The sequence below is a fragment of the Cibotium barometz genome, chromosome 13 (assembly GCF_041138505.1).
Source record: "Cibotium barometz isolate CiBa-2024 chromosome 13, ASM4113850v1, whole genome shotgun sequence".
NCBI classification, from domain to species: Eukaryota; Viridiplantae; Streptophyta; class Polypodiopsida; order Cyatheales; family Cibotiaceae; genus Cibotium; species Cibotium barometz.
The window spans coordinates 3,590,810-3,601,984 of record NC_141058.1 but is presented as its reverse complement, the minus strand read 5'-3'; the positions used below and the strand labels follow the sequence as shown (position 1 = coordinate 3,601,984).

Below are 11,175 nucleotides of genomic sequence, written 5' to 3'. Positions count from 1 at the left end.
AGTCTGTCAACCGCCCCATTCTTGAGCGTCTTCGCAATCGGATCGGCATCGATCCACCACCATCATCCTTTGCACATTGAGAGGGGGATCTTCCTCTCCCTTCATATTTCTTATCATTTTTGTATCGGGCACATGAGCCAAGGAAAACCCCATTAGGGCATGGCTCATGTGCAAACCCACTGCATTACATTTTTTTCCCATCTTGCATTCCCTCTCCACAGCATTCTGTTTTTTGTGTTTGGGGCGCATGTATGAATGAAAACCCAAAAATGGGCATTCATGCATGTGAAAACCTCTTGCATTGTGGCATTCATGCATGTGAAAACCTCTTGCATTGTGGCATTCTTCCAATACCTCCCAATCCCAAAAGCCTCTACTCCAGTCTCAAATCACATGAATCCTCATCTTCGACAACCATAGTCACCAGAAACGTTTCGGGGTTTTTGACGTTTCAGGGTTTTTGGGGTTTCGGGGCAAAACGTTTCGGCCTTCAGCTAAGAAACGCCAAGGTTTCCGTTTTTTTTCTATATAATTTTGCACTACTAAAGTTCCAAACAATAGGAACTTTTAACATTTCGAGATTTTTTTTTTTTTTGAGAAACCAAAAAAATTAGGAGTTTCTGAAACGTTTCGAAACGTTTCTTGCGTTTCGGAATTTCGGGGTTTCTCACTCCAGAAACGCGTTTTCATGTGACTGTGTCGACAACCAAAGTTGTTTTTTCCCCTCATCTTCTCTCATGATCCCTTTTTGGTATGAGAGGGGGGGGGTGAAAATAACCCCATCTGGTGTCATCTTCTCTACTTTCTATTTTGTTTTCAAGTTATTCAAGTCTCAAGTCTCAATTGTTTGCACGAAGTAGTCTCAGCAAAATCAGATATAATCTTCTACAAGTCTTCTGTTGCATGTTAAAGACTTGGTGAAATATCTTCCTGCAAGACAGTTATGCATGATTGACTTCCACTTTAATGGCATCACATCATCAAGAAGCAACTAGAGTCATTTAGAGGATGCAACTCAATCTAGCTATGAAGGAGGGTCCATTCCACATTTTCAAACCAAAGAGTGATGTTGTCTTCAAGCTAAATTGCCCAAGCACAAAAAGATGCATCCAGTTTTTCATGCAAGCAACTTAGTTGAATACGTAGTTCTTCCCTGAGCGCTCCTCAAGAATACGAGGAACCGGAGCATATAGGTAAGGACATCTTAGTGGCTATTCATGTGGTCCCTCAATAATTCAAGAAACAAACTTCTCCCATACTTGTTTAAGTTCAAGAATTACCCAATCCGAGAAGGTTGTCTCCTTTGATGAGGCCAAGTGTCCACAGAAGTGTAAACCATTGCTTCTTGCATAACCAAAAGGGACGCAATCGAGGCAGATGAGGCAGAAGCAATTCTAGTGAGGAAGAATGTGATGCTCATCAAATCGGCAATAGTGGCGGCATGTCAAGTCGACTAGAAGATCGACCCGTTGACACACCTCCGAAGGGGCAGTGATCCCCCCCCCCCCCCCCCCCCCCCACACACACACACGTTTAGGCATCTAGCTATTTTTCTTGGTGTTTCCGAGTGTGGCAGTGGCCAAGCTTAAGCAACTGTGTGCCTGCATGTGTGTTGCACGTGCCTAGTCCAATTAACGATGCTTGGACTATCTGCTCACCACCTGCATATCATATTCATAATGTAATTAAAACTTTTTGGACTATCCGCTGGTGTTCTTTGGTTGTCTGTTTTCTCTATGCTTTATGAATATGCATAGCATATTCATAATGCAATTAAAACTTTTCGGTCGCTAATACATGTATGGTCTGGTGTTCTTTGGTTGGGTGTTTTCTTCATCACAAGTCTATTCTCTCTTCCAAGTTCCAACCATAGTGTACCAAAAACTCAAGAACCGTTGCATTGCAAAATCCTACAATCATGGCACGACCAAATTGAAAGTGCCTACTTGAGATCCAGCAACATGGAGGGTGATTCTTGACCACACTGCCCATCTTGGCTTACTAACACCAATAGATACTCTCTCCAGCCTTAGAGGAGTGGACTCCAAGGAGCATCACGTCTGCCAATGCCCATTATGCTATGACCTCAATCTCCCTTCACCCTGGCTGCATTGAGGGCTATCTTCACATCAAAGGTACACATAAATACATACATCTGTATGTACATCCATGCACACGTCCTTGCCTACATATATACGTGTATGTGTACCTATAAAAATGTCTTTAAGTGGGAATAGGTATTTAAATGTTCATAAAGTTTTCAATGTGTATATGTGTACATCGGTGTGAATCTGTGTAGATGTGTGCGCGCGTAAGCATGTGCATGTGTGTGTGTGTGTGTGTGTGTGTGTGTGTGTGTACACATGTATATTTGTGTGTATGTGTGTACACAATTACACACACACACATCTATATATAGAAGGAAAATGAGTTCAAGAGCATTAACTTCAAGCATAGATTGAACATGCCGATGCAATAAATGTAACCCCAAAAAATCTGAACTTAAGGAAAGTACACGTCATAACCATTTCAGCCATTTCTGCAGTCATGGGCACATTACAAGCACTTTGTCAAGGTGTATTAGTCCTAAACTGCAAAAGAAAAGTACCCTCCTGCCTATTTAACTTTTTCTTACGTATATTTCCAAACAAATTCCACAAGCAAAACATAATGAGAGCGAAACACAGCAGCTATTGTATAAGAGAGCTTCATTTATGATATGTAATTCATGGATATTCAAAAGCACGATTGTGTATGGTGCATACCAGCCAAATAACAGGAACCTGCTACAAATGGCATCATTGCATTTTCAGGGACAGCAGGATGTACATCGCTAATCAACAGCACAAGTTACACTGGTAGCTTGGCTCATGAAAGACCATGTCATCATTGCCCATTCATGACCTGGAATCATCCAATATGCTTTTGTAACTCTTTGTAATCAAAAAAGCGTCAAAGGGCTATTCTTGCTGTGTAAGCAATAATCAAAGTGCATGGCCCGTGTGCACTATCCGATACTGTTTCTCTCAAGAATACCTCCAATCCCCCACAAACAGCAATTCTGCTCCTCGCATTACCATAACGCTGCTCAAGAAACTTCCTCGATCTGCAATGTGAGATCCTCAATCCCAGCTTCATGCAGCAGTCTTAAGGTCTTCTCTTGTATCAACTTTGTGTTGCTTCCAGCTGAAAGTTGCACATGGAAACTGCCCACAATCTCTGTATTAGTAAAACTCCACATATGTGCTCTTCCTACGCTTCGTACACCAGCTAGTCCTGCGATTCCTTTAATTGCTGCCTTAAAAGATCTCTCTTTGTGTCTAGGAACTCTTTGCAGCAGTATCTCTGCCGAATTTCTCAGCAAGGGAACTAATGACCCTATTATAAGAGCAGACAGAAAGATTGAACAAGCAGGATCTGTTATCAGCCAGCCCTTGTACTTGATGAGGAGGGTAGATGTAACCACACCAACACTACCTAATGTATCTGCCAAAACATGCAAAAAAATGCCATACATGTTATGATCCATGTGGTGATGATGGTGATGGTCATCATGACTGTGATCATGGGGAACATGGCTATGATGATGCTCATGGCTGTGATCATGATGTGAATGTGCGTGATCCTCATCTTCATTGTCGTGATTATGCTGATGCCTGTGACTCTCACAATCATGTCCTTCTGAATGATGATGTACATGGCCACTACTGCAAACATGCCGAGTGTCATGGAGCTCTTGGTGAGGGGAAGTATGGTTGTAATGATGAGAATGATCATCATGATCATGATGATGAGAAGAATGTTCATGCTCGCTCGCACACTGGTGACTATCTTTACGCTGATGGTCATGATCATGATGACCATGACATTCCTGCTCAAAACCATGCTCCTGATGATCATGATAGCTTTTGTGTTGATGCCCCTTCTGTGAACTGTGACCTTGACAATCATGATGTTCATGGTCATCATGATGGTGGACATCATGTGCGTCACAATGATGGACATCGTGAGCATCATGATGATGGGGATGATTTGTATAAGAATGATCCTTCAACTCATGAAGGTTTCCATACCCTTGCTCTGCCCCACTTGTTGCAAACCAATGGCCATTATCCTGTGTGGTAACAGGTTGATGATGGTTATGAAAGGGTGGTTGCGAGGTGCCATCAGAAGTGATGGCGGAAAAATCCACCTTAGTGTCTTTAGTGGTTGAATGAGAGTTATGAAGAGACTTGTGGCTTGAATGAGAATGTGAACAGCTATGACCACCACTGCCGTGAGCATGATGGTGCTCCTCATGAAAAAATATTAATCCCACAATGTTCACCAGCAAACCACCTACTGAGACAACCAGCAAGCTTTCCGTGGATATCTCTGGTGGTTCAAGAATCCTTTCAATGGATTCCAACACAATGAGTGATGCAACCAATACTAGGAGGACCGCATTTGCATGTCCAGAAACCACCTCAAATCTCCCATACCCATAATTGAACTTTGAGTTCTCCAGAAGTCCGGATATATATGATGCATACAAACCAATTGCCAAGGCTGCACAATCAAAAAGCATGTGGCATGCATCTGATATTAAGCCAAGACTATTGCTGAGAAAGCCATAAAAGAACTCCACTACCATAAAACCTGTATTTATAAGGAGGAAAATGGCGATCTTTCGAGACTTCTTATCAGAGATGATATGCTGCAAAGGCCTTCTTATCCAAGATGCAAACACCAAGGACCCGTAAGATTTGTCCCCGAGCTCTTCCCATGATAGCTGGCCCTGTAACAAAGCTAGCTCTTGAACTCCAATGCTAAGAACAAGGCTGCAAAACAGGAAACCGACAAGAGAGATGCCCAGTCCATAAAGGAGCTCCAACGCACAAAGACAACATGTTAGTATCTGAAATGCCTTGAAAGAATGGACTGGCAAGAAAAGCTTCTCCTCTATGTAAAACTCGCTGAAAAATGCAATGATCATCCCAAATGCGACAATGCTTGCCACAGACCAAAATGAAGAGCCATACTGCAAAGGGCTCTGTCTGGGTGCTAATGCTAGTTGTAATAAGGCAAACGGAAACAAAGCAAGTGAACCCATCGCAGAAGAGAGCACCTGGATGCGCTTCTTGCCTATGCTTTTGAGAGCAGTTCTTGCTCCTATTATTCTCTGAACAGCTGACAAAACCCCACCTAGAAAGGGTGCAAGTATCGACCACACTTTTACACAATTTTCAGGTTGGTTGGTGAGCCGTATGCGTGTTCTGTAGCTGACATCCACAGCAAGCGGGGAGCAAGACACCCTTGCCCATCCCTGAGAGACTAAAAACACACCCACCAACAAAGCAACAAGGCCGCGTGCCTTCCTTACAGTTTCTGAACTTTTGTTGGAAGAATCCAGTAAGACCTTGGCCACTAAGGAGCCTGCGAAATCTGCAAAGATGGTCTCCAAAGGGCCACATGATCGCAAACCCTCAAAGCGTAAAAAGCATGAGAGTCCAAGAAGAGAGCCGCTGACAAGGAGTAAGCCCAATTGAGAAGACTGCACCTGCCGACCCACAGGGCAGCAATGAAGAGGGGAAAGAAAGCAAAAATGGCAAGCGGTGGAGGCAGGGGGGATGCAGATAACCACTGATGAAGAAGATAAAGGGAGAGCAGGTGCAGCAAGGTGAAGAGCCAAAGGGGGCCTTGAGGTGCCCGAGGACGCTTGGAAGGGGTGGGGGTGGGTGAAGGGGAGAACTTGAGGGCATTGTTCGATGGCGTAGGTGTAAATATGGGGTACAATCTGGCTGTTTTGCTTGTGCTAAGCTGTGGTTGGAAAGGATGGGGACGAGGGAGAGACAGCCTCGGCGGTACCAATCTCTGTTGTGCCATGATAGAAAGCTCCGGGCTGTAGTCTCAAACAAAAAGCCTAGCTTGAATCAAAGACGACCATATCATCAGATCCCCTTTACCTACTGCCATCTCATATGCCTGCTTTGTATTCTGGTACACCTATATACACTGGCCAGTGAAAGCACCTGATCCTGTCATCATACTCTGTGAAATAAATTTGGCCTTCTGCTACAGGTGAAACCCTAAACCAGATTTGTTAAGCACTGTAAACACGACCATAACATCCACTTTCAATGCCCTCTCAGTAGTATAGAATACTTCAAAATTTGTAAAAGCCTCATTGCCCAAGATGTCTAATCCTAAACAATAATTGCAAATTGAACCAGATAGCTGCTAATTTTGATGCAAGGCCACAAACTTTCTGTCTTCATGCCCCTCCAAAATACGTCCCTTTTGTCTACACCGATTGCTTCATCATCTCCTTCTTTGCAGTCATACCCTCATTCTAAAAATCAAAGCCTTATTTGCTTGCAACTCCTCCATAGCCACAATACATCACAATTATACCCTAATCACATCTGCGATCTGCATAGCCACGCCACATCATTCTCGCAAACAGAAAATATCTTGAAAAAAGTACAGTCAGTCGAACCAAAAACCCTAATCGCCTCCCACAGAAAACCATAGCCACAAAAGATCAACCTCTTTGCTCCAAGCAGTAAAACCGGAACCTCTTTGGCTAAAATGTGTAAAATTGAAAACGCTTCCAGAGGTTTAGAGTCTAATTCGAAACCTAAAGCCACAACAGTCAAATTTTTGCTTTGGATAGTGTCTGTTTCAAAAAGCGAGAGCACTTCTTTGACTCTTGGAAGTGACCAAATCTGATTGAAAGCCTTGTAGTAATTCAAGTTTTCACCCTTCCGATCATAATATAAGGTTGAGTCAATTTTATTTTTTTGACCAATAATATTTATTTATATTAACTGTTTTAAATCTAAATACACCATAAACTCTACTATCTACTCTTTTTTAACCTCATTCAAAATTTTACATAAGAATTCCCATCTTTCATCCTCACACAAGAAACAAGAATATTCCCACGAGAGTTGATACCCCAGCAAACAATAAGCAAGCCTCCATCATGGCCTCACTAGTGCAGCCACCACAGGGGGACTGTTTTTCTAGCATTTCCCCATGCTTTGACTAAACCTTGACTGTGGGTCTAGTGCCAACCGGGTTCTCAATAAACGCAACAAATGTGTGATCAATTTGTTTTTCCTTGCAATACCATCTCTGAGTTTTAGATCCAAGTCTAGGAGGCCTTTTCTTCTCAATCCAACATCTCACCTGCAACCAACAATCCATCATTAGGGAGAGAACCCTAGTATGCATGAAGCTTAGCCAGAATCAGGGAAACATTCAAAGCATATTCCTCTGCAAGTTCTGAATCAACAAATCCAATCCCAGAGATCTAATTTTATTTACATTACATACAGACCAGCACATGCATACACATTTATACATCAGCTTTGTATCCTGCAATCATGTACATGTAGCCCTCAAGAACACAATTTCATTCATGCTATTCCAGATTTCCCATAAGATGCAAGTTCTAATAATGTTAAACACCAGCCCACTGAGCTCATCACACTGACTGTCCACTTCCCAAGTAACCAGTCCTCCCAAAAGGTTTGCATGTTCAGACCCCTCTCTATCCACTTAGTCATTTTGCACCAGGTGCTCCTTAGAAGCTGGACATTCCTAGAACAAATGTTTGCCACTTTCTATTGAAGACCTGCACCTAGGGCAAATGCCACTAGCCATGTTTCTTTTTTGCAGTTTATAACCAATAGGTAATGCCCACATGCTAACCTTCCACAAAAAGGGACTTGGTAATTCCAGATCAAGTGCCATCTCTTTTTCTAGCTAAAGGAGCTCCATTTTACATTCCATATTTTGTTGCAATACAGTACATTGGCATCCCCCTTTCTTATTAATGCATAAATGTCCCTAGTTTTTCCCTCCTTCAGTTTGACACCGTTGATCCAAGTCCAATCCTTGATCCAGACTGAAGTATCAATTGCTGAGGAACATAATTCACTATGCAACACCTCAAGCACCTGAGTCATCAAGTCTCTCTCTATCCTGGTTAATTGAAACTCCAAAGATAAGAGATTCACTTCTTTCCAGCCAGATCCCTGTCCCAGTAGTCAGCCAGATCCCTGTCCTAGTAGTCAGCCATATCCCTGTCCTAGTAGTTAGCCAGATATCTAATACCTTCTTTCCAGCCAGATATCTAATACCTTTGTTGTTGAGAATCTTTGCCACATCTATATCAAGTAAAGCTAGGGGGGGATTAAACTTATGCATCCACCATAGACCCAAGGACAGCATGGAGTTGCCAATTACCCTCCCACCACCATCCTAAGCCATGAAGCCCAAATTATCTTTCCAGTAATTACATAGTATTTTACAAAAATCTGAGCATGTGATTTTTAAGAGGAGCATATGAAAACAGTTTATCTTTCCAGTTTAAGTTCCCCCATCTGCCCTTAGCCAAAACATCAGCCATTTCTACCAATTCCCTTATTATTAAGGCCCAAGTAGTATTTTGAGATAACACCCTAGGGAGCATTAGAGTCCTTCTGGTAACACAATGAGTGGGCACATGAATAATACCAATGCCCCCTTCCTTTTTAGGCACTAACACTTTATCCCAAGCCAGCCAAGCAGGGACTCTTTTCTTACCATTGCCATTTCTCCACAAAGTCTCTGATAGGGCCAACGATTTCCTTCCAATGACACTTCCCAAACTTTAACAAAGGACTTAGAAACATGATATAAGCATTCAGAACTAAGTTGCAGGATATCAATCGTGTTATGGAAGGGAACTTTCAAACCTTCCCACTTTTTCAATTTTTATTAATGGCCCACATTACCAGCTGTTTATTAGTAAGTCCAACCCCAAAAGGAACACCAAGTAGTCTGACAATTTGGCCCTTTTGCACCACCTCACATCCCCACCTTTGAAGATCAAAGTCATTGTCTTCAGACAGCCTTATGATTCTAGATTTCAGAATGTTACATTTAGAGCCTGAGGCATTGGCATACTCCTGTACTAGCTCTAGGGCCCATCTCACATTGTTGTTCTCAGCCTTTAGGAATAATAGGAGAGTTATCAGCAAAACATTGAATTACAAGCTGTTCACTGTGCTTGAGTTTCAAGCCTGTAATCTTCCCTTCACTACATGCTAGTTCTAATGATAAAATTAAAGGGTGAGATGCAATAGCAAAAAGTAGGGGGGCTAATGGGCAACCTTTTCTAACTAACCTTTTGATCTCAAATCCCCCTACAACTCTTCCATTAAGATGCACTTTACAATATCCACCCAAGGAGAGTATAAATTCATGTAGCCATTTTAATTCCAAATCCCAGTTTTTCCATCACCCTGGCAATGAATGACCACTGTATCCTATCATAAGCTTTCTCTAAGTCCAATTGCATCATAATGCATTTCTACTAAGTTTTAATGGCCACATCTCTACCCAGTAGTGCAGCAAAAATATTATCATAAATAGACCTGCCTTTGATAAAGCCATGCTGTTTTTTAGAGATAACCTCTTGCAACACAAGAGTGATTCTGAGGGCAATCACCTTAGCTAGAATTTTGTACATCACTGTTAATAAAGTAATAGGCCTCCAATGCCCAAACCTACTGACAAGCAGTTTGATTAGGGATGAGCTTCGCAAGGCTTTCTTGTAGATGTCACCCACCACCTCTTTCAATGAAGGCCAGAAGGCTATGAAGAACTCAATTGAAAGACCATCCCAACCTGGAGCTTTCTCCCTACTCAACTTTAGCAAAGCACACCAACACTCATCAACATCAATATCTCTTTCTAGCCACTTAGCTTTATCAGGGTCCACCTTCTGACTTAGAAGACCTAGCAATCTATCTTTAGCTTGAAATCTCCTCAAGGAGTAGTCCTCTTTCAGACTCAGGGTTGAGCCAAGAAATTTTGCCGAGTTCAAAGCCAATGACTTAGTATCATTCACATGATTACCATCCTCATCCAAAATATTCCCCACAATCTCTTTATCACACTTATTCTTAGTTTACAAAGCCTATTGCCAGGTTTTTTTCTGTTATTGATGAATAGATTCTTTCTAGCCCAATATTCATGTTCTCTATAGCATCTATCCTTCTCAACTTTAATATTGGCCTGACACTTAAAATACAACTCAGTGTCATCAGTATCCAGTCCTATAGTCTGCCTCTTCAGCAAAACAGATCTTCTAACAAAGCATACCACTTTCTTCTCTCACCTCTCCTTTCCTCGGCCCTCAATTTACCCACAGCTCTAATGATCCCTTGCATCTCATTAGCAAATTTCTTCCATGAGCCCTCAACCCCCTTTCTCCTTTTTAATTTATTAATGGCTTCTTCAGTATATTCGACAAAGAGGGGGTCTTTCAGAAGTAGATTATTCACTCTCAATGTCCTTGTTGGAAAATGAGACAAATCCATGTCAATCCCATCAGAATAGGACCATCTCCACTTCAAAGGAAGATGATCAAACAATGTAGAACTGCAATCCACTAGCACTCTCAAAGTATGGGGCACCCATGAAGCCTGCTGACTAAAGAAAACTCTATCAATTTTTGATGAGGAGGATAAATATTGAAGGCTAAAATAAGTGTGCCCCGGTTTATCTCTCCAATCACCCAGATACCAACTATCCTTAAGCCCCAGTCCCCTTCTAAGCTCTTCTCATTTCCCTTTTTCCTTCCCTATAAGAACAACACTACCACCACATCTATCAACTACTTTTTCCACCATATTAAAATCCCCTAATACAATTCAAGGAACTTGAGCATTTATCCTGGCAATCCAATTCCACATATTGCTCCTAGCCTTATGATTACGAGCCCCATACACATTAATAATCCATATTCTTTCACCATCTATTACAATCTCAACAACCAATATTCTTCCCTCAAGATGATTAGCTATAGTATTAGTATTAAGATCTCTCTTAAAGTAGAGTCATGACCCCACTATAACCTAAGCTAACACCACCATAGAAGATTTCCCAATCCCTAAAACTATTTATCCTAGAGGTTTTCCGAAAAAGGTTATGCTTCTGTACAGCCAAAACAGCAAACCCCACGACTTCACTAATTCCCAAAATATAGCACTTTTCTTCTTATCTTTAATCCCTTTCACGTTCCACGTGCACCCCTTAAACTCAGTATTGTTCTTCATGTTAATGTAGTTTCCGGGACCATCTCCACTTCCTCTCCATCCCTCTGACTACTCTGAACAAGATCAAAATCCTTTCTTGTTT

The 11,175-nt window shown here is 41.9% G+C and overlaps 1 pseudogene across 1 annotated transcript; it reads right to left on the bottom strand.

Moving 5' to 3' along the window:
* Nucleotides 1-2,691: 2,691 nt before the first annotated feature.
* Nucleotides 2,692-6,721, bottom strand: LOC147632283 (uncharacterized; annotated as a pseudogene). Its single transcript, XR_015267184.1, has one exon. The product of XR_015267184.1 is annotated as an uncharacterized LOC147632283 (transcript).
* Nucleotides 6,722-11,175: the final 4,454 nt, after the last annotated feature.